The 25,853-nt window shown below is 37.9% G+C and overlaps 1 pseudogene; it reads left to right on the plus strand.

Annotated features, from left to right (window-relative positions):
• Window positions 1–389: 389 nt before the first annotated feature.
• Window positions 390–25,853, plus strand: part of LOC149226192 (uncharacterized) — a 53,621-nt pseudogene continuing 28,157 nt past the window's right edge.

Here is a 25,853-nt window from a genome sequence, read left to right on the forward strand (position 1 = left end):
GTTGATGACAAACTGCGGTGGGGTTGTGGTTTGGGCAGGATGTAATTGACTGACAGAAACTGTTGTGGGCACTGAAGTGACAGAAGGTCCACCACGCTGAGCTGTGTTTACTCTGGGAAATCTAGTGATAACCTTTCCATCTGTCTTGGTGATAATAGACTGGGCGGCAGCAACAGGTTTTCTTGTAGTTTTTCCCCAATTGGTAACCCAATCATCTAGCGGACCAAGGTCTTTACGGGAAACATATTCAAGCAGCTTTGAAATCAGGATATCAGTACACCCATCTTGGAATGGTCAGGATTGGTCTGAATGCTTTGCATAGAAAAGGCTAGCAAGCCTTTGTCTTTTTAGCCCTATTTGATAATCGATGGAGTACCTTTACACAAGCCATGATAGGAGGAATCAAGACCAGTCTCTCAGATGGTCCGATTCAATATGATGTCTTCCCTGATTTCTTCATAGCCCTTGATGACCCAAATATCTTAAAATGTTTAACTCTTGGTATTCAAACCAAAGGTTATGAGAACTTCCATGCAAAATCAAAAAATTTGACAGTCTTTTATATTACATGTGTCCGTTTTTATAATACTACTATTCCTGCAGTTTTACATTCCCCTAGCAAAGATTCTGGCAGAGTAACCCTTGTACAGTATGACTCTGCATGTAATCAGGACAAGGAGACTAATCCAAAGATGCACACGAAAATCTGGTGCCTGAAGTGTAAGAGACAGGGGCATGATAAAGACCACTATCCTGTATTTGCGAACTATATCATAGGAGGGGGACCAATTCCCCCGAGGCCAGAAGTTCCAACAGGACCGAGCATCAAGGTTGCGCTATGGTGCGCTATCTGTCAGATTGCTAGAAAAAACACAACGAATAATTGTCATTTGCTTCAAAAGTTCGTTCAGACACCATAGCAGTTGTTATGTAACTTTTGTAAATCTGTGGGCCATGAAGAGCGCCAATGTCACAACTATGAACTGATGATGGAAAGAATGCCTACGTACTAGATGCAAGCAGAGACTCGACCTCCAGATCAGGGCCCTAGAGGAGTGCACAAAGGATATTAGGGACGAGGATGAGGCCAAGGAGGAGGAGGGCCTGGTAGAGGTCGTGGATAGGTTATTTGTTACAACTGCGGAACACTAGGGCATTACACGCGGGAGTGTCAAAATCAGAAACGCCCGTCAATATTGCAGCCTTTTTTTACCACACTATAGAAGAATGCCCGGTGCTAATATCTAAGATGTAGGAGAAAAAGGCACAACCTCAACAACCTACGCAGAACTTGGTTGCGCAAAAAAAGAAAGATGTTGCAGAAAAGGCACGGGTTGAGAAGGAACGCGTTGCCAAGGAGAAGATAGAGCAGGAGTAATGTGAGACCGAGAAAGGTGACAAGTCACCTTCGACAACAACAGAAACAGAAATAGGGCAAGGCGATGGAGGCAAGGAAGGACAAAGCACCCCCTTCCTTCTGAAAAGGCGTGAGATGGAGTAGCAAGATGGATTGTGGAAGAAGAAAAAAGCCCAGAAAACACAGGTTGAGCCCATGGTGCTCACAGAAAGCGATCTTGATGAGATTGGTGACAAAGTCCACGACGCCGCAATAGAAGTGCTGCAGTAGCTAGAATAACAATACTTGCCAACATTGGGCAGAGTGCAAAAGGATCTCTGAGAGTTGCAGCTCCGAACAACCCAGATCCAAGAAGATGTCAAGAAAGTGAGTGACGCAACAAGTAGTTCAACGTGAAGTCAAAGTACAGGTGCAGAGATAATTCTGTGGCCGTCGCAAGATTTTCGAGTCTTCCCCTTGCCTACAGGTTCAGTCTACGCCGACACCGAGGAACAATGCGCCCTCCTTGATAGAGTCCCGAAGATGGGCTTGAATCTTGCCGCGATGCAACTGGAGTCATTGCATGCACTATTACAAGGAGTCGTGGAGGAACTTCGCATCTGGGAATAGCGAGCACTGAGTGCTGTTAAATAAATCGAGGTTAATAATCAGCAACTGTTCACCGAGAAGACGTAGGTTTTGTAGGAAAAGGAGGCGCTCTAGGAACACAGTTCATGACTGGAGTTAGCAGTCGCGGAAGCATGCAGAACAATACTAGAGCTTCATATTCCTGAAGATGCACAACCAGAAGCAAAGATCAGGAAGTTAGCCACTGGTGTGCACGAAGCAAAGGCAAAGGTTAATCGAGTTCAATTTGAACTCAACATGAAGATCACCGAGCTGCAATTGAATATGCAGCCATCAACTCCAACAAAGGTCTGGGAGCAGCACATAGCCACAATCAGGGAATGACTGACCACTCTGGATGCCACAGTTGCAGACTGGACAACAATTTTTGAGCATGCCATGGAGTTGGTCACCAATCTGTAGGAGGATCCAAACTTGCAAACATTGAATACTGAGATTAGGGAGTTGCAGAAGCATTATGATGAAGTCAGGGCAATGACGTGCTCCATTGTACCAACGCAGCGCCTAGTTAAGTTGTAGGAGGGGAAGCAGCTCCTCGTGTAGGTAGAAGCAACACAGAAGAAGGAGGCTTTTCTTAAGGCCAGGATGGAGCCTTAGTTGGAAGAAGCTTATCAGATCTCGAAAACCATCCAGGATAAGATGAAGGGCTTGCAGAAGACGCAGCAGACGATGAGGCTGGCCATAGAAGGACCAACTTCAGAGAAGCTAGTGGAAGAGATCAAGCAGGCAGCCACTCAAAGCGCTGCCGAAGTTGTTGTAGTTCAGGTGGAGATGGGGGATCTTCACTGCAAGATTGCACTGCCAATCGAGTGACTCGAGGGCAATTCACGGTCTTTGTGTTGGGGGCCTGTTGGATGGGGTCCCTTGGGTCAGTTTTGGGGTTAAAATAAACCAAGTTTTGATGTAATTGCTGTAAGTAATGTAAAGTCTATGTGATTTGTGGATGCAGAGCTTATAAAATGGTTAGGAGTCAAAGGGATTTTAACCGCTTATTTATGTAAAAGTTGAGTCGATTTTGAGATCCACCCATGGTTTGCGAACCATGGGATTGTATGTAAAATGCTATAAATTGGTGTGTCTTAGCGAGTCTAAGGCAAGAAGATAGAAGAATAAGAGATGTAATGGGTCGATAGAAGAGAAGTCATAGCAGAGAGAAGTGGGTTAGATAGGAGAGAAAGGCTCTGCAACTGAGTGCGCAGAGGCCTAGGTAGAGTCTGCAGCTAAGTGCGCAGACCCCTGCAGCTGAGTGCACATGGAAGTTTTGAGTCTGTATTCTGCACTGAAAATCAATAAAGAAGTTGTTTCTGGAGAAAACTTGTGTATCATTGTTTACTTCTGTTTATGATTTATGCTGTCAATGAATAATGTATTTATGAAATATTGATCTAATGTGCAACTCTATGGAATAAGTCTTAATAAATGTACGAAATGCATTTTAAGTACTTTCAAGAAGACTGTGATAACTTCTATTATGTTTATTAAATACTTAAGTAGATCTGCGCGAGCTCTGATCTAGGATTGTTTTCTGGTGTACGTAAGTGGATGAATAGACTATTAAGGGTCCGCAAAGACCAATCGTATACCTTCGTGAAGGTATATAGGCTGTTGGGATAGAGTTTTAGTACTGAGCCTTAAAGGGCTTATAGATCTGCGCAAAGTCATATATAGGGTGTTAAAAGACATCACGCTGATCTCTCGATGTAGAAACTTGGTTCTAGCATCCCCCCATACTGCTTTGGGTGAGACTGCACCCTGTGCTACGCGGGTTGTTGCCGAAAGGGCCAGTAGTGTAGGGTTTTGTTGGTTGGCGCAACTAACTCTTAACCTAGGTCAGGACCCCCTAAGCCAACACAATGGGTGGTGCTCATGTTGTACTAGGAGTCTAATGGTTACAATCTTTGGGGATGATAGATTTTAATTTTCAAGAACTTTTCTTGAATTTTTTTTGGGAAGGAAAGGAAGTTGAATTAAGGGGTATCATAGGGAAACCAAGGAAGATAATGAGCTCTAATGCCATGACAAAGCTTCTGAAGAAAGAACAACGGGGTGTCATTGCACAATTATGCTCATTAGAGGTTCAAACATCGAAATCATCTATTTCTCCGTATCTCCAAAAAGTCTTGGAAAATCATTCCAAGGTATTTGAGAATCCCAAAAGGCCTCCCACCTATTCATGGTCATGATCATGCTATTCATTTAATTCTAGGAAGTGTTCCTCCAAACATCAAACCTTACAGACATCCATATGCCCAAAATATTGAACGTATGATTGTAGAAATGCTAGAGGCTGGTATAATTCAACCTAGTCAAAGTTCTTTCTATGCTCCAGTAGTATTGGTTCACAAGAAGGATGGATCATGGCATATGTGTCCAAATTATAGGGAGCTCAACAAGCTCACCATTAAAGATAAGTTTCCCATTCTTGTCATTAATGAATTCTTGGATGAATTACATGGAGAAATTTACTTCACCAAGCTCAACCTTCGTTCAAGATATCATCAAATTATAAATGAAGACTGAAGACATTATGAAAACAACATTTAGAAATCATGAGGGTCGTTATGATTTTTTGGTCATGCCTTTTAGCCTTACTAATGCACCTTCCACATTTCAAGGTTTGATAAATTCCATTTTCAAACCCTTCCTTAGAAAATTTGTGTTAGCATTTTTTGATGATATACTAATCTATAGCAAGTCATGGAAGGATCATGTTCAACATGTTGACAGTGTGCTCAAATTTTTAGAGGAGAAAAAATTATATGCAGAAACCTCCAAATGTTTCTTTGGGGTATAAGAGGTGGAGGGTCATATTGTATCTCATGAGGGTGTTAAGGTATAACTTAACAAAATTAAATCCATTAAGGAATGAAAAGCCCCACAACCATAAAGCCTCTTCGAGGATTTCTTGTGTTGACATGGTATTATCACAAGTTTGTTAAGAATTATGGGAGAATAACAACACCTCTAAAAACATTACTGAAGAAAGATGCATTTTCTTGGACTCCAGAAGCAACTAAGGCCTTTGAACATCTTAAAGAGGCAATGTGCCAAGCATTGGTCTTAGCTATGCCAGACTTCACAAAAAACTTTATTGTGGAATGTGATGCCTTAGGAAATGAAATTGGTGTTGTTTTAATGCAAGAAGGAAGACCCATTTCTTTTGAAAGTTGTCCAATCAAAGAAAAGTATTTACACAAACCTATTTATGAGAAGTAAATGTTGGCAATACTACATGCACTAAAGAAATGGAGACCTTACCTAATGGGAAGACACTTCAAGGTAAAAAAATATCATGATAGTCTTAAATACTTTTTGGAACAAATATTATCTTCAGAAGAGTAGAAAAAATGGGTCATAAATATGTTGGGTTATGAATTTAAAATCATTTACAAAAAAAGGGAAGCAAAATGTTGTTGCAGAAGCACTCTCAAGAAAGGATGAGGATGTGGAAGCATTGCTTTGCGCCATTTCTATTATCCAACTTGATTGGATAACCAAAGCAAGGGATGAGTGGAAGAATGATAAAGAGGTGTGGACACTAATTCAAAAGTTGTAGCAATATCCCAATACATATGATACATTTAGATGGAAAAATGATTCATTACGGTACAAAGATCATTTATATCTTTGTAAGCACTCCCAACTCAAGCAAAAGATTCTTTTGGAATTGCACACCTCCCCCTTAGGAGGGCACTTAGGATTTTAAAAACTTACCAGAAGGTCAAGAAGGAACTTTTTTGGGATGGCCTTAAATCTAATATTCAGAAGTTTGTGGCAAAATGTTTGGTTTTCCAACAAAATAAAGTTGAGACAATTAAGACCCCAGGTCTGTTACAACCTTTAGCAATTCCAAGTCAGTGTTGGGAGGAGGTATTAATGTATTTTATCACAAGTTTACCCAAGTCTGAATGAAAGAGTGTCATCATGGTGGTAGTTGATAGAATTACCAAGTATGAACACTTTTGTGCATTATCTCATCCTTTTAAGGCTAGTACAATTGCTATTGCATTTATGGAAACAATTCAAAAGTTATAGGGAAACCCAAAGATTATTGTAATTGACAAAGATCCCATTTTCACTGGAATTTTTTGGACGAAATTATTTTCTTGTCTTGCTACTCAATTTGCTCATACCTCATCTTATCATCCTAAATCTAATGAGCACACTAAGATAGTGAACAAATGTTTGGAAGGATATCTTTGTTGCTCTGTATATGATAAATAAACACAATGGGTCAAGTGGTTACTTCTAGCTGAATGGTGGTATAACACTTCCTTCCATACTGTAGCAAAAATGACCCCATTTATGGAACTTTATGGATATCATCCACCATCCATCACATCGTATTTAAGAGAAAATTATAAGGTTCAAGCAGTGGAAGATCACATCGAGCATCAACAACAAGTTCTATAACTCTTAAAGGATAACTTCACTTTGGCGCATAATCGAATGAAGCGGGCATATGAACATCACAGTGAAATAAGTTTTGATGTAGGCGACTAGGTATTTTATGGCTACAACCATACAAACAAATGTCCCTCAAGAAAGATAAGAAGGATAATAAATTATCACCCAAGTACTATGGTCCTTACACGGTGTTGCAAAAGAGTGGTACTATGGAATACAAATTAGAGTTGCCTTCATCTTCCCTAGTACACCCGATTTTTCATGTTTCATGCTTAAAGAAGGTTATCAGTGACAAGATCCTAGTTCAAACAATTTTGTCAGAACTTGACGAAGAAGGAAAAATCCTATTTGAGCCTGAAGCAGTCATGGAAATAAGAACCTGACAACTACATAATCAATTAATTTCATAGTATGTAATTAAGTGGAAGAACTTACCCATTGAAGATTCCACATGGGAGGATGAGAATTTTATACAGAAGCATTCAGAACTACTCAAGCGTTGAGGAAAACACTTTTTTGGAGGAGAGGGTCATGTTAATTCACTATAATACTAGTATATTCCCCTTATTTTTATTGTTAGTGTAGCCCCCTATTGTTATTGTTGTGCCCATGTTGTTATCGTTGTGCCCCATTGAAGCCCACTATTTTTATTATTGTGCCCTTACATTATTATTGATATGTAGGCCCTGACTATATTGTGACCCCTTAGACCCCTATATATACCAAGGATGTCTTATCATTTGTATCATCCAAGAATTGTTCATTTCTGTAATGTAAAAGGAGGTTTCCCCCTCGAAGAGGATAATTTTTAAGTCGTTGATCTATCTTTTCTTCTATTTTGTGAGCTGGTTGCATAATATAAATATAAACAATATATATTTCAAGCACATAACCAGTGTAGGGTCAATCAATTGATAGTAATAGAGTATCATGTTTCTAGTTTTGTCTGTTCCAATCAATCTGATCATTGGGGGTGTTTCCATATGAAAATAATGTATTTTTGAATGATCATTTTAATACAATAATATGCTAGTACTTGTAAGAATTGATTTTGGCATGAACTGTGCATGATCCTGTAGAGCTTTAGGTAGTGTAACACCAATTGGGAGTGCCCACCAACTCGACCTATGTCTACCTCGTTTCATTGTCTTTGGGAGGTGTGCATTTTTTTTTGGGGGCCCATTTTAAACCTCAAATTGATCTAATGGAAGTATTCTTGGCTGCACTTACAGGTACACTTGATGGTGACAATACTTGGATTATTGATAGTGGAGCCTCAAGACACATGATAGGAGAAAGTGGACAACTTCAAACTCTATCAAAAGGTTCATCATCACATTCAATGGAGCTTGGAGACAATAACCACTATGTAGTCAAGGGCCTTGCATCTACATCATTGAAGCTATAAAGTGGAGGAAAACTACATCTCAACAACATTCTCTATGTGCTAGGTTTGAAAAGGAATTTTCTTTCCATTTATTGTTTAGGAGAGAAAGGAGATAGGGTTTCTTTTGTAAATGGTGAAGTTTTTTTTTGGGGAAAGGATTCAAGTTTTGAAAAAGAAAGGGTTAATGGGATTCGTGAAGGAAGATTATATAGAGTTATTACACCATCACCTCAAGCCATTTTTCACATGGAGATTAGTCCCATCAATATTTGGAATAGAAGATATGGACATATTCACTGCAAAATACTTCCCTCTGTATGTCAAATGGTGAAGGGAATCCCCAACATTAAGGAGGATCATGAAGGAGTTTGCAAGGGATGCACTTTGGGAAAGAATACTAAGAAAATTTTTACTAGTAGTAACACAAGGTCTAAAGAAATACTATACCTAATTCAGTATGATGTATATGGACCCATGCATGATAAAGATCTTGGAGGCCATCTATACTATGTGACCTTCATCGATGATCTCTCTAGAAAGACATGGCTCTATATTCTCAAAACAAAGGATGAAGTAATTGAAAAGTTCAAGGAATTAAGATCTGAAGAAGAAACCCTAACCAAAAGAAAAATAAAGACTCTTAGATCCGACAATGGGGGTGAATATACTTCTAAGTAACTTATAGCTTATTAAAAATAAGTAGGCATTAAGAGGGAGCTCATAGTTCCCTACAATCCCGAACAAAATGGAGTAGTATAAAGGAATAATAGAACCATTGAGGAATGCATAAGATACATGTTATTTGATTAAGACCTACTGAAATTATTATGGGAAGAATCAACCATGACAACAATATACCTACAAAATGGAAGTCCTCATAGAATCCTTGATAATATCACACAAGAAGAAGCATTCTCAGGAAGGAATCCATGTGTAGACTATTTCCAAATTTTTGGATGCCTAAATACATACATGTTCCAAAAGACAAGCGAAATAAGCTAGACTCTACAAGTATAAAAGGTATATTAGTTGGTTATATAATTTCATCAAAGGATTATAGAATCTACATCAAAGAAGAAAGACGGATTAAAGTTAGAAGGGATGTCATATTTGACGAAAACCATTCCTACAAAGTATCCAAGGATATACCTATTGAATATGACGAAGAAGATGCACCACTATTTGAAGAAGAAGAGAAACATGACAAGTCACCTACAAATCAATATGAGAAGGACCAACTGAACCTATTCAACCTACTACCATTCCTGAAGCAAAGAAGAGACCGAACTGGTTGATGGCTATACTTGAAGAAGCAGAAGGACACATTCAGAGAAAACAAGAAATATAAAAGATACTCAGGATATGTAGCATACATGACGAAGTTAATTGAATAAGAACCAACTTATTTTGAAGAATATGCTCATCAAGAAGAATGGAATAAAGCATTGTAGGAGGAATATTAATCTATCATGAAGAATGGGGTTTGGGAAATTGTTCCTAGCCCTAGTGACAAATATGTTGTCACTTCCAAATGGATTTACAATATTAAACATGTTGTTGATGGAATCATAAAAAATACAAAGCAAGATTTGTTGTAAGGGGTTTCTCTCAATAGGAAGGAATAGACTATGAAGAAATGTTTTCTCCTACTGCCAGGTACACTATTATTAGATCTTTGGTTTCTTTAGCAGCCATTACGGGATGGAATATCCATCAAATGGATGTCAAAACAACCTTCCCAAATGGAACCATAGATGAAGAAGTATATATTGAAAAACCAGAAGGATATGAGATCAATAAAAAGGAAACTCACGTTTGTAGATTAAATAAATCTCTATATGGATTGAAGCAAGATCCTAGGGCTTGGTACGCAAGAATGGATGCCTATCTTCTAAGGATTGACTTTGTCAAAAGTTTTTCATATGCAAACCTCTACATCAACATAGTGATGAATGAACCAGCAGTCATACTTCTATATATGGATAATTTATTCGTTACAGGTGTGGAGCGAAAAATTCTAGAATGTAAGAAGATGCTGGAAATTGAATTTGAAATGAAATATCTAGGACTTATGCATTACTACTTGGGCTTGGAAGTTTGGCAGAAAATCAGTGAAATATATCTTGGTCAAGGAAAGTACATAATCAATATGTTACAAAAGTTCAATATGTTGGATTCCAAGCCTATGACAACTTGCATGATGTTAAATTTAGGGATGTTCTATGTTAGAGCAATTTATTTCAATTTTCACAGTTAGCTCAATATATTTTCCAGATTAGCAATCACATCAACATTAAATTAAACTACAGATAGAACATAAATATAAATTACAAAAGACAAGCCAAGAGAAGAGGACACAAGATGTGGCGCTAGCCAAGGACAAACCCCAATGTGGGGAAACCCTTGATCAATTCTTCCTATATGTTCTTCAATAGTCCAACGGAGAGAGAGATAGTACATATACACCAGAATTCAACATATTGACTTATCTAAATAAGAGTAGAGATCTTCTCTACGAAGATAGCATGTGAGGTAGTTGATTTGAGTTGAGTAGAAGGCATACTGCTTCCACTGATCCAAGGTGACTCCATCACCATGCTACTCCTCACTGTGCTGCACCTCATTGTGTTGCACTCAATCATCATGGTGGACCTCATTACCATGCTGAACACATCATATTGCTGCATCATCAAGTTGTACCTTATCATCATATTGCACGCACCAGTGTTGCCTCATACTGAACCTCACTGTGCCCATCATGCTGCATCTCATTGTAGCATTTATTTATCAATGCTGCACTACACTTCATCATGATGCCCATCATTATCTATTTGCTACATTAACAGCAGATAGGGTAGCCTTCATTATGTCAAGATAGTCCTATCTAACAGTCATCAAATCCTTGAATGTGGTGTCATGGCCTGCGACCTGACACACAATCTTCCTATAGCTTCTAGGCAGCACAAATATGATGCTTGATCCTCCAATGATACCTCAATGGATCTGATCCTAAGCTACCCTAATTCTTCCCTCCTAAATAGCCTCACTGTCTTCCTGAAATAGCTTCAGAGCAACCTTATTTCTCCATGATGAATACTCCTTCTAGCTATTGATGTCACGCTGTTCCTTTAGGGAATATTCAGGCCTAATGTATGGACTTGTCACCCTCAAACAATAGTTGTACCTTCCAACAAACCCTCCTTGTCTTGGCCTCCTCCAATCAGTCATATTGTCCTCTAAGCATACCCCTGAAATAGTCCTCAAATGTCCATGTTGTCCAGTCCTTTCCTTGCTGCAGCTAGGGCTTCCTTTTGGACAGCAAAATAGGGTCTTTAGACTGTGGATGGATGACCTTGGATTAGGTCTCTCTAGACTGCGAATAGGGATTTCTTTAGGCAGTGGATTAGGGTAGGTTTGGGTAGCGTATAGGAGCCTTTTTAAGCTGTGTATATAAGCTCCTCTAAACGTGGATAGATATCCCTTCAATGATCTATATTTTGCTACAGCTAGGAGCCTATTTTGACTACGGTTAGACATCCCTTTTCGCTGCGTCCAAGGGCTGTCTCAAACCCTTTCAAAACATTGTATAGGATTAGGGCGTGCCTGTGTTCAACTAGGGCATGATAGGACTGCATTAGGGTCAGCTGTTAGGCCTCCTTCACTGTGCTAGATCTCCCTTCTTGGACTATGGCTATACCACCTTCTATGGCTAGGGCATCATCCTCTAGGACTACATTTTTCCCTTAGAGTTTCTTCTTTCCACTAAAACCAAAAACAAGTGGAGAAGAAGAAATATTAAGAGAGTTGTGTGTTCAAATGACTTGCAAGGCACTTGTATTTATACCAAAACGTGGACCACAAGTGGGGGTAGTTTAGTTGCTGGCCGACTTTGATGAATTGTCCCATAACACAAATAAATTCATATCTCCATGAATACTTATCAGAATCAGATGATCTTTAGATCAATTCTACACCTCTCAATGAGAGGGATCCAAGAAAAATATCAACTGCCATTAATAAGATGACCCACATGGAGTTTGGCCCTAGTTTCCAATTTTAACACTTCCTCTCAACTAGGGAGAACTTCATTCGCTGATCCATATGTCCGACTGTACTATCTCTGCCATCAGTGCCCTACACTACTCTGCTCTACTTTGCTGAACCATGAAGAAGAAGAATTGATCGAGAATGTCTCATACCATTCTCTAGTGACTCGAAGTCAGTTTCATCTGAAGAGAGTGTGTCATAACACTCTTAATAACCTGAAGTCAGTTTTATTTATCCTAGATCAATATTACAAGAGAGTGTCTCAAACCACTCATACTGATCCCAGATCAATTTCATTGATCCTAGATCAATGGAGGTCATCCTAGCATAGGGAGTATAGTAGATACAACGATGGGTCCATCGATAGTACTACTATGGTCCCTACCCCATTTCCATACTAATTGATCAAATGATAGGTACGTCCCATGGGTCCCAGACTACGTGGGTAGGATGCCTCGATAGGAGAACAAATCATCCTGTCCACAGGAGAACGAATCATCCTATCCATTGGTCGCTGCAGGAGAACTAATCATCCTGGCCCACAAGGGAACTAATCATCCTGGCTCAAAATTGCCATGGGAGAACTAATCATCCCGTTCCACAGTTTCCACGGGAGAACTAATCATCCCGGCCCACAGGAGAACTCATCATCTTGTTCCATACCTAGGGGCTTCAGTCAATGAATATCTAACATAGCACGTGCGTTCATGGCATATTAAACAATAACCATGCTTTGACTACATATTGGAAAATACCTCTAAATATAACATTATTTAACCCCGTACCAATACGAACCCAATACACCTTTCAAATTTAAAAAACCTCTATTTTCACTAGATATTGTAGGTATCCATTTTTTCATTAACATTTTTAATATCCCTTTATATTTTTTCATTAACTTTGAGCTCCATTTTTTATACCTTCTAATATAAAAACCCTTTACCCCCTATTATATTCCCAATATATTATGTCATTTTTCCTCAATATATATCCCCCAATATGAATGCACGTGGTATGGTATTTCTCCCCCAGTGAAGCCCCCGTGGTTCCATAGTCACCACGAGGTATCACAGGGAAAGGTTGAACCTGTCACCTTGTACATAATGCACCACCAAGGGAGGGTGAGTCACCCTGTGGTCGTATGTCGCTCCAATAAGTACCCCAAGCCCCCCAGAGCTCCTGGGGCTCAGTGCATGCAACATGTAGGACCGTTATACGAAGGTCTCTCAATGACTCCAAGTTGTTCGGGAAAATCACAGATTTGGCCTTTCCTCGGGGCTTTGACAAAGTGTCTGTGACCTGTACATCAGTCTCAATGCGATGGAGCCTCCTCGTTCACCGACTTACCATATCCCAGATAAGGTAGTATCTGATGTCTATCTATTGGAGCAATCATCGAATATGAGATTCCTCAATAATCGAATCCCCCCCTGGTTGTCACAAAGGATCACAATGGTATTCATCATATGTACAAACAACTCAATGATATCGAAGGTATGCACCTGTCTAAAATAGGTCGCTTCTTAGAAGGTGCGAATATGAGAGGTCTATCATCCACAACCTTCAAACAATGTTTTGGATCGGCTTCACTTTTAGTGAATCTCAGCTTCATCAGACAACTATCAATCCTCTCATATTAGGCCCGGGGTGTTTTACTTTAAGCCATATAGGGCTTTCTTCCACCTGTATACATGAGATTCCCAATCATGAATCTCAAACCCCTCAGGTTGTTCCAAACCTGTGGACCTGCTACATGAGGGGAATGCTCCCCTTGTAAGAATTTCCTTCGATACATCTCAAACATGTACCTTCATGCTCTTCTTGAATTCAGGTATCCGAGTCACCATCTGACTCACATCAGTTAGGGCCACATAAAGTAGATCTCAGGTGTTATAGGTGAGATATGTCATGATCCCCAATGGACCATCCCGCAACTTGACACAAATTGCCAACCCTAAACCCATCAATAAAAGCATCTTTGAAAATTTTATTTTCAAACACGTACCTTCCATCAATGAATGCCACCCTGTAACCTTTGACTTTCATTGCCAAAATGGACACCAGGTTCTTCTTGTGATCAGGTACATAAAAGAGATTCTGTAAATGAATCGAGTTACCCTCATTCAATTGAGGGGTAACATTCCCTACACCCTTTCAGGGATAGGTGGCATCGGCTCCAAGTATAATCATGCGATTGTTTCCATCTCTACCAAATTAGAGAGAGCACCCTTCTATCTGATGAGGTGACTTGAAGCACTATAATCGATAAGCTGGATTCCAAAAGAATCCGAAGGAGAGGCCCAATACAAGATAGTGCTTCTTTATCTTATCAGAAACAACATTTGATTCTTCATACCTGGGGTTCCTTGCTTTCTCTGAAGAGTCGACCATTTCCTCGATGAACTGCATTACCTGTCATTCCTCTGACCATTGAATATGTCCCTGGAATGATTGTTATCATCATCAAGTGACATGTCCCTGCCATTTGAACACTCCTTTGCATAATAGCCGAACTAGTTATCAGCCTTTCCTTCCACCTTGAGATCCAGTCTTCCCAATGAAGTGATCTTTAGGTAGGCCATATTGCACTATGCCATTCTGATAATATTCTCTGCTTCGATTTCACCCTCGGTAAATTTGAAGAGGGATGAGGAACCCATTGATCCTTTTTTCCTTTCCCAACTATCTTCGATGATTGCTTTTTCACTCTTACTTTGGGCATTGTCTTCACCTCACCTCTGATACCATGTTAAATTTAGGTATGTTCTATGCTAGAAAAATGTATTTCAATTTTCACAGTTAGCTCAATATCTTTTCCAGATTAGCAATCACATCAGCATTAAAGTAAACTACAAATAGAACATAAATATAAATCGCAAAAGACAAGCCAAGGCAAGAGGACACAAGATGTGGCGCTAGCCAGGGACAAACCCTAATGTGGGGAAACCCTTGATCAATTCTTCTTATATGTTCTTCAATAGTTCAGCAAAGAGAGTACATATACATTAGAACTCAACATATTGACTTATCTAAATAAGAGCAGAGATCTTCTCTACGAAGATAGCATATGAGGTAGTTGATCTGAGTTGAGTAGAAGGCATACTGCTTCCACTGATCCAAGGTGACTCCATCACCATGCCGCTCCTCACTGTGCTGCACCTCACTGTGATGCATCAATAATCATGGTGGACCTCATTACCATGCTGCACACATCATACTGCTGCATCATCAAGCTATACCTTATCATCATACTACACCCACCAGTGCTGCCTCATACTGAACCTCACTGTGCCCATCATGCTGCATCTCATTGTAGCATTTATTTATCAATGCTGCACTACACTTCATCATGATTCCCATCATTATCTATTTGTTGCATTAACAACAGATAAGGAAACCTTCATTATGCCAAGACAATCCTATATAACGGTCTTCAAATCCTTGAATGTGGTTTCATGGCCTGCGGCCTAACACATAGTCTTCCTGTAGCTTCTAGGCAGCACAAATATGATCCTTGATTCTCCAATGATGCCTCAATGGATCTGATCCTAAGCTCCCCTAATTCTACCCTCCTAAATAGCCTCACTGTCTTCCTGAAATAGCTTCAGAGCAGCCTTATTTCTCCACGCTGAAAACTCCTTCTTGTTGTTGCTGTCACGATGTTCCTTTAGTGCATATTCAGGCCTAATGTATGGAGTTGTCACCCTCAAACAGTAGTTGTACCTTCAAGCAAACCCTCCTTGTCTCGGCCTCCTCCAATAAGTCATACTGTCCTCTAAATAGACCCTTGAAATAGCCCTCAAATGTCCACGCTGTCTAGTCCTTTCCTTGCTGCAGCTAGGACTTCCTTTTGGACAACGAAATAGGGTCTTTACACTGTGGATGGATGTCCTTGGATTAGGTCTCTCTAGACTGCGAATAGGGATTTCTTTAGACAGTAGATTAGGGAAGGTTTTGGAAGTGTATAGGAGCCTCTTTAGGTTGCGTATATAAGCTCCTCTAAATGTGGATAGATCTCCCTTCAATGATATGTCTTTTGCTATGGCTAGGAGCCTCTTTTGACTGCGGTTAGGGCATCCCTTTTTGCTGTGTCCAAGGGATTTCTCAAATCCTTTCAAAACAACGTATAGGAATAGGGCATGATAACACCTGTGACTAGGGCATGATAGGATTGCATTAGGGTCAACTGTTAGGCCTCCTTCACCGTGCTAGATCTCTCTTCTTGGACTATGGCTATACCACCTTCTGTGGCTAGGGCTCATCCTCTAGGACTGCGGTTTTCCCTAAGAAATTCTTCTTTCCACTAAAACCAAAAACAAGTGGAGAAGACGAAATCTCAAGAGAGTTGTGCATTCAAACGAATTGCAAGGCACTTGTATTTATACCAAAACGTGGAGCACAAGTGGGGGTAGTTTAGTTGCTGGTCGACCTTGACGAATTGTCCCATAACACAAATAAATTCATATCTCCATGAATACTTGTCAGAATCGGATGATATTTAGATCAATCCTACACCTCTCGATGAGAGGGATCAAAGAAAAATATCAGCTTCCATTAATAAGATGACCCACATGGATTTTGGCCCTAGTTGCCAATTTTAACACATGATCAAAAATCTCAAAAGGTTAAAAATTTATGATTCTAGTCCTGTTGATTCCACAAGTTATCGAAAGCTGGTTGGCTCCTTGATGTACTTGGTGAACACTAGACTTGATATATGCTTTGTTGTAAATGTTCTAAGCTAATTTCAAATGGAACCTCCTCATAGTCATTGGATAACTATAAAGTACATTTTGAGATACCTATATGGAACTATTAATCACTGTCTAAAATATGATGGGAAAGAGATTTGTTTGATAAGTTTCACCGATTCCGATTGGGGTGAAAATGTGACAGATGGAAGAAGCACTACTGATGGTTGTTTTAGTTTGGGTTCCGAAATTATTTCTTGGATTAGTAGAAAACAATATCAATTGATTTGAGTAGTGTTGAAGTCGAATATATTGATGCATGTGAAGTAGGAAAAGAAGCAGTTTGGTTAAGAAAGCTTCTATCAGATTTATTTGGAGGACCATTAGATCCTATAATTATCAATTGTGATAATCAAACCAACATCAAGATGTCTGAAGTCTTTGTGTTCCATGGCAAGACGAAGAATATCAATAACAAGTACCACTATATTAGAAGTTTGGTGCAGGATGGGGTGGTGAAGCTACAATACATTTTGACCGATGAACAAATAGTTGATGTGTTGATGAAATATCTTTCAAATAAGAAGTTTAAATATTTTAGAAGCATGCTTGTACTAGTAGACATCACAAATTTAGCAAGGAGAAACGAAGCATCTTGGGGCAATAAGATGCTTGGTAGGATATCTGGCTGACCTGTGATGAAGTCTAGATCCCGAAGTAGGGAGGGTATTGTTGGTATTGTGGAGCTCTGACCTTGGATATGATACTTAGATCCCTAGGTTGGTGTTAGACATAAAGCCTGATGGTACCTATAGTGGTTAAATATTGGAACACACCTTAGTCCAAACTAATTAGATACCTTGGTCAAGTATATAATTCGTAGCACTGCACGTGCTGTGATTATTCATATCATTTTGAGATCATCCATGTACCTTTGTATATATGTAATTATGAATACCTCCCTAGTTAAGAGGGAGTGTTGAAGAATGTAACTAGTGTCGGTCTTCATAATTGTATTTGAGTCATGATGTAAAAATAAATTTTATTGTAAAAGAAAAATTATTTTGAAGCATGGGTTTCATGCTCTTTCATTTATTTTCTAGGTCATAGCCTCTATTGAAGGCTTCTAGGTTTTTTCTTAAGTAATAAGAGTCATTTTCAAATTTATTAGACCCTTCTTGGGTATTTGTATCATGTAAAGAAAATGATTTTTGAGTCAAAAGTGTCATTTGTTACCTCCTCACCAAGTCGACCCTACCTTGATGAAGTCGACCCAGATTAGGGATATTTGACCCAACAAAATTAGTATAAATAGAAGGGAAACTCGACTCATTTGTCACACACTCAACAAGTTTGATCTACAAGGGAAAGAGGAAGAAAAAGAAGAGTGAATTGTAGGAATGAAGACCTAATTCAAGGAAGAAACAAAATAGAATTTTGGAGCATTTGTCTCTCCCACACATGTAAGTTTTTTAGGGTTTCTGGTCTAGTTGCAAGGGTCGAAATTTCTGAAGTAGTTGCAAATATGAAATTTTGTAGTTGGGGGGGCTGAAATTATAGACTGAAGTTGAATTTGAGACACTCACACTTGGATACTTTGGCAGAGGTCATCTACTTGAAGTAAGGGTTGACTTGGTGATTGGAGGAGGTCTTTGTCTAGGTCAAAAGGGTCTTGGATTGTCTCATTTGAATCTACTAGTGGAAGAGTTTGACAGGGTTTTCCCCTTGATAAGGGTTTTTCCCTAGCTGCGTGCCTATATCTTATGTTCCTTGTTCTTGTTATCTTCGTGCGCTTTTAATTTGGTAATTTCTTTATGAAAGATATCATAATAAATAAGTAAAATAAACCAACACACATCACAAGTAATTATCAAGAAAAGATGAATCAAACCCTAATATCTACATGCCTTAATTTCTCAACACTGTGGTGGGTAGCCCAAAAGGTCAAAGTTGTATAGCAAGTAAAAAAATTGGACTTGTGAGCCTTCAAGTTGAACCTACAGTGGAAGCAACACTAATGCGAGAGCCAAATTAATTGCTAGAATTTGAAGTAGATTCCAACCCAATTGAGGACCCATAAAATCCACCACTAGAGACTGAGTACAACTTGTTTGGAGGAAGAAACATGGTAGAAGGTGAAGGCAAGGCATATGTATATGAGGAGGTGGAAACACTTGAAGAAGAGGTAAATTTTGGGTTTCCAACTGTAGACCCTACTACAATAGTGTAGATGAAGAAAATCCCTCCATCATTTTTACCTCATTTTCATGGTATGGTTTATGAGGATCTTAATGAATCTATTTTTGAATTTGACATCTTATTACTTATAAGTTATTATTATTCAAAATATGCACATAAACTTAATTATTTCCCACCACCATCAAGGATTTAGCCTTGCATTGTTTCACAGGATCGGGGGAAATACAATTCATACATGGGAAGCAATGCCTAAAACGTTTCTCAATAAATACCAAGAATATTGTAAGGCTAAATATTTAAGAGAATAAATCTTTAAAATATTTGAAGTCTATGGTTCATATCTTGCTCCTTTGTGGTACTATTTTGATAGCCTATAATTGTGTTTGCTTACAAAATGAGATTGTTCTCTAAAGGGCCAGGATATGCATTGAAACTCTTTGATGATTGCATGAACATTGTATCCATTAATAGTGAAATATTAAAATCTATGAAGGGGATTTGTGTTGATACCCAAGTGATCAAATATCTCATTGATTTATTTATTCCTTGAATTTATAATTACTTGTTTATAAAGAGGAACGATTCTTTGGATTATACATTTTGTATAAATGTTCCTCTTCTTATGACAATAACTACAATGTGCTAGGTCTCATTGAATATTTTAACTTGGGGCTCATTTTGCAAATGAGATAGGAACAGTCATTACTAAGGATGAGCGAAAGACTATCTCCTATGTTTGAAAAAATTGTTTCTCTAAGTTTTCTTCCAGCAAACAAGTCTGTGTGGTATTTGTTTTCAATTTATTTTGTGCGCCATTAGCTTGTAGCATACGTTAGAAATCTGTTAATTCCCTAAACTCTTCACATATGGTGTTTGTATCTTTCAAGTCTACATCCCTAGATTGATAATTAAATGTCTAGGATTTAAACCAATAAATTGGCTAACATTTTTGGCGTCGTTGACAAGGAGTTACTAAAATATTAGTACATATATCGTATTTTTTTGTCTATTTTAGATTTGAGAATTGCTGTGTGAATTTAAAATGAAATGTTAGTACTATATGAAGAAGGATAGAGATAATAGGGGTAGCTTTAAAGGGAAAAATAGAGTAAATATTTTAGATAAAAACATCCCTTTAAACACTAACTTCTTGGAAAGGAAATCTATAAGAGGAAGAAAAATAGGCAGGACCCCAAAGAAAAATCAAAGTCTTCATAATTGCAACTAGTGTCGGTCTTCATAATTGTATTTGAGTCATGATGTAAAAATAAAATTTATTGTAAAAAAATTATTTTGAAGAATGGGTTTCATGCTCTTTCATTTATTTTCTAGGTCTTAGCCTCCATTGAAGGCTTCTAGGTTTTATCTTCAGTCATAAGAGTCATTATCACATTTATTAGACCCTTCTTGGGAATTTGTATAATGTAAAGAATTATTTTTGAGTCAAAAGTGTCATTTGTCACCTCCTCACTGAGTTAGACATACCTTGATGAAGTCAACCCAGATTAGGGTTATTCAACCCAGCATAAGCAGTATAAATAGAAGAGGAATTCGATTCATTTGGCACACAATCAACAAGTTTGATCTACAAGAGAAATATGACGAAAAAGAAGAGCGAATTGCAGGAAAGAAGACCTAATTCAAGGAAGACGCAAAACCAAAGTTTGGAGCATCTCGCTCTCTCTCACACATGTGAGTTTTTTAGGGTTTTTGGGCAAGTTGCAGGGGATGAATATTCCGAAGTAGCTGTAGGTCTGAAATTCTGTAGCTGGGGGGCCCTAAATTCTCGATTAAAGCAGCATTTGAAAAGCTGACACTAGGAGACTTTGGCAGAGGTCATCTACTTGAAGGAAGGGTAGATTTGGTGGTTGAAGGAGGTCTTTGTCTAGGTCAAAAGGGTCTTTGATTGTCTCATTTGATATATTAATGGAAGAGTTTGATTGGGTTTTTACCCTTGATAATGGTTTTGCCTTCACTGAGTGCCTATATCTTTTGTTCCTTTTTCTTGTGATATTCATGCACTTTTGATTTGGTAATTACTTGATGAAATATAACATAATAAATATGTAAAATAATCCAACACACATCACAAGTAATTATCAAGAAAAGAGGATTCAAACCCTAATATCTACATGCCTTGATTTCTCAGCATGGTATCAAAGCTAAGGTGAAGGACTATTTGAAGGTCATTTTGTTGGCTATCATTTGAAGGAAGGAAGGTAGTCTTGAAAGAAAGATCACTCCCTCGATGACAAGCTATTTGAATATGGGACTCAACCTCTTCAAATTTGCAGGAAGATTTGGTGTAACGATCATCTACAATCTAACTAGAAGAGTCAAGAGTCATTAGAGAAATTTTGAGGTCTAAAATGGGCCTCCTAAGGAATATCATAAAATAATAGTGGAAATAATAAAATAAAATTAGATTACATCATCAAATTTTAGAGGGAAAAAAGACAAAACTACTTTTTCAACTTATCTCCCTACGATTTTACTCAAATTTCAAGTGGGAGCACTTGTTGGATGGAGGATTTTTCTTCATCCTAGGAGTACCCATGTTGCATACTTTTGATGGACCTTGCAACACGAAAAATGAGAATTATATAAAAAACGTGATTGTAATCACGTTTTTCATGTATTTCTTATTTTTCGTGTAGCAAGGTCCATCGAAAGGATGCAACATGGGCACTGCTTGGATGAGGAATTAAATTCTGCATCCAATGAGTGCTCCAACTCAAAATTTGAGTAAAAATATAGGGAAATAAGTTGAAAATATGAGTTTAAAAAGTAGGTTTTTTTTTTTTTTACTCAAAAAATGGTGAATCATTCCCCATGGTTGACATCAACATCTTGAATCCTATTGGTTCTTATAAAGTTGATTTTTCTTATGATTTTTGTTTTGAGGCCCATTTTAGACCTCAAAATTTCTCTAATAGAAGGTGACAATACTTGGATTATTGATAGTGGAGCCTCAAGACACATGACATGAGAAAGTGGAAAACTTCGAACTCTATCAAAAGGTTCATTATCACATTCAGTGGAGCTTGGAGACAACAACAATTATGCAGTCAAGGGCCTTGGATCTACATCACTGAAGCTATAAAGTGGAGGAAAGCTACATCTCAACAACATTCTTTATGTACCATATTTAAAAAAGAATTTGTTGTCCATTTCTTGTTTAGAAGAGAAAGGAGATATGGTTTCTTTTGTAGATGGTAAAGTTTTGGTTTGGGAAAATGATTCAAGTTTTGAAAAAGCAAGGGTTATTGGGATTTGTGAAGGAAGATTATATAGAGTTATTACACCATCCCCTCAAGCCCTTGTTCACTTGGAGATTACTCCCATCAAGCTTTTGCATAGAAGATATGGACATATTCACTACAAAATACTTCCCTCTCTAAGTCAAATGGTGAAGGGCATCCCCAACATTAAGGAGGACCATGAAGGAGTTTGCAAGGGATGTGCTTTGGGAAAGAATACTAGGAAACCTTTTACTAGCAGTGACATAAGGTCTAAATAAATACTAGACCTCATTCATTTCGATGTATATGGACCCATGTCTAATAAATATCTTGGAGTCCATCTATACTATATGACCTTGATTTATGATCACTCTAGAAAGACATGGCTCTATCTTCTAAAAACAAAGGATGAAGTATTTGAAAAGTTGAAGGAATTTAGATCTGAAGTAGAAACCCTAATTGAAAGAAAAATAAAGACTCTTAGATTCGAAAATGGGGGTTAATATACTTCTAAGGAACTTATATCTTATTACAAAGAAGTAGGAATTAAGAGGGAGCTCATAGTTCTCTACAATCTCGAACAAAATGGATTAGTATAAAGGACGAATAAAACCACTGAGGAATGCATAAGATACATGATATTTGATCAAGACCTGCCAAAATTCTTATGGGAATAAGTAGCCATGACAACAATGTATCTACAAAATTGAAGTCCTCATATAATCCTTTAATATGGCACTGGATGAAGCATTCTTAGGAAGAAATCCATGTGTAGACCATCTTCGAAGTTTTGGATGCCCTGCATACATACATGTTCCAAAAGACAAGAGGAATGAGATAGACTCTACAAGTATAAAATGTATCTTAGTTGTTTATATCCTTTCTTCAAAGGCTTATAGAATCTCCATCAAAGAAGAAAGGCGAATTGAAGTTAGCAGGGATGTCATATTCGATGAAAATCATGCTTACAAAAGATCCAAATATATACCTATTGAATTCGATGAAGAAGATGCACCACTATTTGAAGAAGAAGAGAAACATGACAAGTCACCTACAAATCAAGAAGAATAAGGACCAAGTGAACCTATTCAACCTACTACCTTTCCCGAAGTAAAGAAGAGACCAACTTGGTTGTTAGCTACACTAGAAGAAGCAGAACGACACAAAGCAAAGAAGGACATATTCAGAGAAAGCAATAAGCCTAAAAGATACTCAGGATATGTAGCATACATGAAAAAGTTAATTGAAGAAGAACCAAAAACTTTTTAAGGAGCCGCTCATCAAGAAGAATGGAATAAAGAAATGCAGGAAGAATATCAATCTATCATGAAGAATGGGGTTTGGGAAATCATTCCTAGACCTAGTGACAAATCTGTTGTCACTTCCAAATGGATTTACAAGATTAAACATGTTTTTGATGAAAGAATAGACAAATACAAAGAAAGATTTTTTGAAAGGGGTTTCTCTCAAAAGGAAGGAATAGACTATGAAGAAACATTTTCTCCTACTGCTAGGTACACTACTATTAGATCTTTGGTTTCTTTAGTAGCAACTATGGGATGGAATATCCATCAAATGGATGTAAAAACAACCTTCCTAAATAGAACCATAGATGAAGAAGTATATATTGAACATCCAAAAGGATTTGAGATACATAGAAGGAATACTTACGTTTGCATATTCAAGAAAGCTCTATATGGCTTGAAGCAAGATCCTAGGGCTTGGTACACAAGAATGGATGCCTATCTTCTAAGGATTGGCTTTGTCAAAAGTTATGAAGAAGAAAATCTCTACCTCAAGATAGTGATGAATGAACCAATCATCATACTTATATATGTGGATGATTTATTTGTTACAGGTGTGGAGTGCAAAATTCTAGAATGTAAGAAGATGATGGCCGCTGAATTTGAAATGAAAGTTCTAGGACTTATGCATTACTACATGTGCTTGGAAGTTTGGTAGAAACCCGGTGAAATATATCTTGGTAAAGTAAATTACATAATCAATATGTTACAAAATTTCAATATGATGGATTCCAAGCCTATGACAACTCCCATGATAAAAAATATCAAATGGTTAACAAGTTATGATTCTAGTACAATTGATCCCACAAGTTATCGAAAGTTGGTTGGCTCCTTGATGTACTTGGTGAACACTAGACTTGATATATAGCTTTTTGTAAATATTATAAGCCAATTTTAGATGGAACCTCGTCATGATCATTGGATAAGTGCAAATCACATTTTGAGATACTTATGTGGAACTATTCATCACTGCCTAAAATATGATGGAAAGGAGATTTGATTGATAAGTTTTACCGATTCTGGTTGGGGTGACAATGTGACAAATGGAAGAAGCACTACTGGTGGTTGTTTCATTTTGGGATCCATAATGATTTCTTGGATTAGTAGAAAACAAGATCAATTGCTTTAAGTAGTGCTGAAGCTGAATATAGTCTTGCATGTGAAGTAGGAAAAGAAGCAGTTTCATTAAGAAAGCTTCTATTATATTTATTTAGAGGACCATTAGATCCTACAATTATAAAGTATGATAATCAAACTAGCATCAAGATGTTTGAAGACTCCGTGTTCCATGGCAAGACGAAGCATATCAATAAAAAGTACCATTATATTATAAGTTTATTGCAACATGAGGTGGTGAAGCTACACTACATTTTGATCGATGAACAAATAGTTGATGTGTTGATGAAATCTCTTCCAATTAAGAAGTTCAAATATTTGAGAAGCATGATTGGACTAGTAGACCTCACAAATTCAGTAGATAAGGAGGTATGAATCATCTTGGGGCAACAAGATGCTTGGGAGGATATCTGGCTAGTCTATGATGATGTATAGATCTCGAAGTTGAGAGGGTATTGTTGGTCTTGTGGAGCTTCGACCTTAGATACGATACCTAGATCCTTGGGTTGGTGTTAGAGCTAAACCCTGAAGGTACCTAAAGTGGCTAAATCTTGGAACACACCTTAGTCCCAGCCAATTAGATACCTTGTTCAAGTATCTAATCCATAGCACTGCGTGTGCTGTGATTCTTCATATCATTTTGAGATCATCCATGTACCTTTGTATCTATGTAATTATGAATACCTCCCTAGTTAAGAGGGAGTGTTGAAGAATGTAACTAGTGTTGGTATTCATAATTGTAATTGAGTCATGATGTAAAAAGAAATTTTATTGTAAAATAAGAAATATTTTCTAGGTCATAGCCTCCATTGAAGGCTTCTAGGTTTTGTCTCGAGTCATAAGAGCCATTGTCACATTTTTTCCCCTTGGAAAAAATCGTAATTTTCATTATATTAAGGAAAATTACATATTGTAGATGTTGTTCGCATATGCTGTATATGAGGCTGAGTGCCTGTCAATTTAGAAGTGAAACAAAAAATATAATCAGTGCCCCACACAGGGAGGCTCTGTCATCTGTAGAGTTCATATAATGTTATCAAAAAATACTATGGTCAGAGAGTATGTTTGTCTGTAGATACAACATAATAAAAGTATAAACATGATAATATTAACATATAACAAAAAAAGTGCAAGCTCCTACTGAGCCTATACTATATGGTCCATAAACGATCAGTGATAGTACTGGTAGTGAGCTTCCTCCCTCAGCTCTTGGATCATCCATGTATCACGTGGCCTGACTGCTGCCTCCTTGGATAGGATATCGGCAGCTGTGTTGCGTTCCCTGTATATATGACGACAAACAAAGTTGTCAAATAAAGAGATAAGTCTATGGGCCTCATCTAGGATAGGCCTCAGTGTGTATGCATGACATATTGATGATCTATTAATCCAATTTCACACTATTTTTGAGTCCCAAAATAGTTGTAGCTTGCTGCAATGTTTTTCTAATGCAAACTGAATGAGATGTTTGGCAGT

This window comes from Pinus tabuliformis, chromosome J (assembly GCF_031772625.1).
Source record: "Pinus tabuliformis cultivar Carrire ecotype Pingquan chromosome J, CPIR1, whole genome shotgun sequence".
In the NCBI taxonomy this organism is placed as follows: domain Eukaryota; kingdom Viridiplantae; phylum Streptophyta; class Pinopsida; order Pinales; family Pinaceae; genus Pinus; species Pinus tabuliformis.